Here is a 6,000-nt window from a genome sequence, read left to right as displayed (position 1 = left end):
TTTGCAGAGGAAATGGTACTTCATAGAGAGAACTCTACAGTCTCCACCCAAAAACCTTTAGAACCAATTAACAAAATCAGTAGGTTGCATGATACTAGATCAATATACAGAAATCTGTTGTGTTTCTGTACACAAATGAGGAAATGTTAGAAAGAGAAAGTAAAACGAATCCCATTTAAAACTGCATCAAAAATTACCTAGGAAGAAACTTAAACAAGGAGGTGAAATACCTATACTCTGAAAACTATAAAATTAGATGAAGGAAATTGAAATTGATATAAAGAAAAGGAAATATATCCTGTGTCCTCAGATTTGAAGAATTAATATTATAAAAATGGCCATACCTCCGAATGAAATCTACAGATTTAATGCAATCCCTATCAAAATACCTGTGACATTTTTCACAGCACTAGAACAAATATTTTTAAAATTAACATTACTACGACGAATAATCTTTAAACAACCCTAAAATTCATAGAAAAACTATTTCTAAAACTAGGACAACAAAAGACCCCCAGTTTTCAAAGCATTCTTCATAATAAAGGACAAAGCTAGAGGTTCAACCCTACCAGACTTCAGACTATACTACAGTGTGGTATTTGCTCCAAAACAGACACATAGGTAAGTGGAACAGAAGACAGAGCCCAGAAAGAATCCCACACACTTATGATCAATTAATCTATGACAAAAGAGGCAGGAATATACAAAGAAAAAAGACAGTCACTTCAACAAGTGGTGCTGGGAAAACTGGTCAGCCATGTATATAACAGTGAGAGTAGAACATTCCCTCACACCATATACAAAAACAAAGTCAAAATGGGCTAAAGACCTAAATGTAAGACCTGAAAATATAAAACTCTTAGAAGAAAACATAGGCAGGACACTCTTTGACATAAATTGTAGCATTACTTTTTTGGATCTGTATCCCAAGGCCAAAGATATAAAAGCAAAAATAAACAAATGGGATATAATTACACTTAAAGGTTTTGCACAGCAAAGGAAGCAGTTGAGAAGATAAAAAGACAACCTAGGAAATGTGAGAAAATATTTGCAAATGATGTGACTGACTAGGTGTTAATGTCCAAAGTATACAAACATCTCATACAACTCAAAGGCAAAAAAAAAAACAACCCAACCAAAAAATCAGTTATTGGGCACGTGATTCTACTGAGACAATTCTTCAGCAGAACAAATTAAAATGATGCTCTTTAAATAAAACTGGAGTATTCAAACTAACGAGCTCATTTTAAAGGAACTATTACTGATCGTCACCCGTGACTGGCATATAATGGTTGCTTGCATATTTGTTGCCTATGTCAGGGAATGAATGGTATGCTCTGCCAATTACTGGCGGTATATAAAGGTCCATGGGAAGTAGACGACACACACACTTCAGAAACATCCTCTTGCAACCCACCTGAATCCACTTCCCTTGACAACATGTGTGGCAACTACTACGGCAACTCTTGTGGCTATGGCCATGCATTTAGTCCCTATTACAGCTGTGGATATGGGACTCGCTATGGCTGTGGCTATGGCTCAGGATACGGCTGTGGATATGGCTCCCCTTATGGCTGTGTTTATGGACCAGGATACGGCTGTGGATATGACACTGGCTACTGCTGCTACTGGCCAGTTTGCTACTGGAGATGTTATTCTTCTTGCTGCTAAAACATCACCATCCAAACCTCGTGTGTTCCTGAAATGACACATCTAAAGATAATGAGATTCAAGGATCTATAACCCATGATTTCTATATCCAGGAAACTACATGCCTAACAGAGGCTTTGACCTCCAACTATCTATTGTTAGATTGACATCTTTGTGGCTTGAGGTTCCATGATAGCGTCTGCTTATTGTCTGAAAGGTAGCCTTTAACTTCCTTAAACTCTGATTCCCTGTTATGACTGTGTTGATGATCCTAACATCCTCCAGTTGGGGAAATCACTTATTCTCAATAAAAATGGTGCATTGTTTCTAACAAACCTTTGTGTACTTGCTTGTGAATTAGTCATTTTTTGAGATATTATGGCTTCTGTTGAAAGTTGGGCTAATATCTTGTCTGAAACTTGAGTTCTTCCTTGATATAATACAAGCATTTCTTCTTACATTTGCACCAGAAAAAATGTCTTCTCCTCCTATTTCTTGTTTCTGACATACTCAGGCGCTCATACACCCAGGCACAAATCTCACAGTATTTCACTACTGTGCTTTGCAGATCCAACTTTGTCTAGGTTGGAGCTGGAGGGGAAAGAGGAGGGGGAATGACACTTTATTCAGGATGTTAATGCAGAGTCCAAGGTAGAGAAGAGGTGCCCTGAGTGCTTAAAGGAATTGAAGAGATATTTTCCAGAATTAATGAGGAATTAAAATTAGACATAGGTATGGAAAACACGAGAATAAAGAACTAAGCGACAGATAAGTGAGAATCAACATATTCTCTTATATCACCTGCTTTTGATGGAAGTGAAAATGTATTTGTTTTCATATATCGTGGTTGAGGAAATTGATTTCGGTCACTTAATTGACAAATAGTTTTGAGTAGTTTAGAAAGGGCCTCATCTTAGAGAAGACAAAGTAGGAAAATTATAGGCAAGTTCCTTGCTCTCACAGTGTTTATATTCTAGTACGTTAAGATAGAAAAACAAAGAGTAAAAAACAATTAAGATAATTTCAAACTGACAGTTGGGAGGGGGGAATAAAAGCGCTTTATGGGAAAGAGAGTAAGGATCGAAGTATCAGAGGGATAGTTCAGGGAGGTATTTTGAAGTTGTGATGAGCTGATGCCAATGGCAAAGGAAGATTAGAAAGGGCAGTAGCAAGTGTAAAGTGGGAAAAGAAGTCCGTGAAGTTTTGGCAGAATATGATTTATTAGGCATGTATGAGTTAACTTATATACCCAGAAAAGAGTCTTCATGAACTCTTAACATACTTTCAATGTCATAAGTGTTGTGACTCCTTAGTTAAAGAACATCTGAGACACTCAGCTTTACAGAAGTGAGAAAATGGGGATAATATTTACAAATATCCTATAAGTTATATGTGCCACACAAATGGTTGACTTCATATGCTTATTGGAGAAATATTTGAGGGTAAATTATGTGCCAGGCTCTGTTCTCAGAGCTGATTATGCAGTGATGTACCGAATAGATATGGTTTCTGTTGTTTTGCATCAATATCTAGATGTTTGAATGGAAAGGTATTCGAAGCAATGTAAGAAAGATAGAAGAATTCTCACTAACCCATGGGTATTGTGGATAGAAAGTGTGTGTTGGCAGGGTATTGAAAAGTAACGTGTGTATCCCAGGTAATTTGTGAAGTAAAATTGATAGTTTTGAATTTAAAAGATGACAGAAAAGGAAAGAAACTGAAGAATAACAAAAATTGGAGTGGAGATACATTTTCTTTATGCTTATTGTGGTGGATTAAGCATAGCAGAGTGATCACATTAGAGCAGAGACCAATATCAGAAAAAAATAGGTAAAAAGATTTCTCAACTGAAAGAAAATTTTCTAAGCATGAATATTCTCAGAATATGAAATCAGCAACTTCGTGAAAATTCCTGTTGAAGGCACTCTATCGACTACTGGATCATAGCTCATTTTTTGTTGTTGAAATGTGGGATTCCAGTAGAAGGAATCACCTTCCAGAGTTTATCCTCCCTTCCAACTTGGATTTCATAATTGTTACTATAAAAAGTTACTTTAATTTTGATCAGAAAGGAAAGAGGAGAAATAACAGCTGATACCACAGACACACAAAACTTCATAAGCAATACTACGAGCAGTTATATGCCAACAAATTGGACAGCCTAGAAGAAACAGCTGAATTTCTAGAAACATACAGAATGACTAGACTGAATCAAGAAGAAACAGAAAATTTGAACAGATTGATCACTAGAACTGAAGTCGAATCTGTAATTTGAAAAACTCCCAGCAAACAAAAGTCCAGGACCAGAGAGCTTCACAGGGGAATTCTATCAAACATAAAAAGAAGAACTTATACCAATCCTTCTCAAAATGTTCCAAAAAACTGAAGATGAGCAAACACTCCCAAATTCATTCGACAAGGCCACCATTACCCTGATAGCAAAACCAGACAAAGAGATTATGGAAAAAAGAAAATTATAGTCCAATATCTTCGATGAACAACAGATGCAAAAGTCCTCAACAGAATATTAGCAAACCAAATCCATAATACAAAAAACGATCATACGCCATGATCAAGTTGGATTTATTCCAGGGGCACAAGGATGGATTAGCATGTGCAAATCAATCAATGTGATACACCACAGACACAAAAAGAAAGACAAAAATCACATGATCACATCAATAGATGCAGAAAAAGCATTTGAAAAAATTCAACTTCGATTCATGATAAAAATCCTTGCCAAAGTGGCTGTAGAGGGAAAATACATTATCATAATAAAGGCCATTTACAACAAACCAACAGCCAACATAATACTCAATGGTGAAAAGGTGAAAGCCTTCCTCCTCAATTCAGGAACCAGACAACAATGATGACTCTCGCCACTTCTGCTTAAATTGGAAGTTCTAGCCGCAGCAGTCATAAGAAAAAGAAATTAAATGTATGCAGATTGGAAAGGAAGAGGTAACACCGTTACTATTTGCAGAGGAAATGGTACTTCATAGAGAGAACTCTACAGTCTCCACCCAAAAACCTTTAGAACCAATTAACAAAATCAGTAGGTTGCATGATACTAGATCAATATACAGAAATCTGTTGTGTTTCTGTACACAAATGAGGAAATGTTAGAAAGAGAAAGTAAAACGAATCCCATTTAAAACTGCATCAAAAATTACCTAGGAAGAAACTTAAACAAGGAGGTGAAATACCTATACTCTGAAAACTATAAAATTAGATGAAGGAAATTGAAATTGATATAAAGAAAAGGAAATATATCCTGTGTCCTCAGATTTGAAGAATTAATATTATAAAAATGGCCATACCTCCGAATGAAATCTACAGATTTAATGCAATCCCTATCAAAATACCTGTGACATTTTTCACAGCACTAGAACAAATATTTTTAAAATTAACATTACTACGACGAATAATCTTTAAACAACCCTAAAATTCATAGAAAAACTATTTCTAAAACTAGGACAACAAAAGACCCCCAGTTTTCAAAGCATTCTTCATAATAAAGGACAAAGCTAGAGGTTCAACCCTACCAGACTTCAGACTATACTACAGTGTGGTATTTGCTCCAAAACAGACACATAGGTAAGTGGAACAGAAGACAGAGCCCAGAAAGAATCCCACACACTTATGATCAATTAATCTATGACAAAAGAGGCAGGAATATACAAAGAAAAAAGACAGTCACTTCAACAAGTGGTGCTGGGAAAACTGGTCAGCCATGTATATAACAGTGAGAGTAGAACATTCCCTCACACCATATACAAAAACAAAGTCAAAATGGGCTAAAGACCTAAATGTAAGACCTGAAAATATAAAACTCTTAGAAGAAAACATAGGCAGGACACTCTTTGACATAAATTGTAGCATTACTTTTTTGGATCTGTATCCCAAGGCCAAAGATATAAAAGCAAAAATAAACAAATGGGATATAATTACACTTAAAGGTTTTGCACAGCAAAGGAAGCAGTTGAGAAGATAAAAAGACAACCTAGGAAATGTGAGAAAATATTTGCAAATGATGTGACTGACTAGGTGTTAATGTCCAAAGTATACAAACATCTCATACAACTCAAAGGCAAAAAAAAAAACAACCCAACCAAAAAATCAGTTATTGGGCACGTGATTCTACTGAGACAATTCTTCAGCAGAACAAATTAAAATGATGCTCTTTAAATAAAACTGGAGTATTCAAACTAACGAGCTCATTTTAAAGGAACTATTACTGATCGTCACCCGTGACTGGCATATAATGGTTGCTTGCATATTTGTTGCCTATGTCAGGGAATGAATGGTATGCTCTGCCAATTACTGGCGGTATATAAAGGTCCATGGGAA

This window comes from Balaenoptera physalus, assembly GCF_965194825.1.
Source record: "Balaenoptera physalus genome assembly, chromosome: 4".
NCBI lineage: Eukaryota > Metazoa > Chordata > Mammalia > Artiodactyla > Balaenopteridae > Balaenoptera > Balaenoptera physalus.
Note: the sequence above shows the minus strand (reverse complement) of the source record.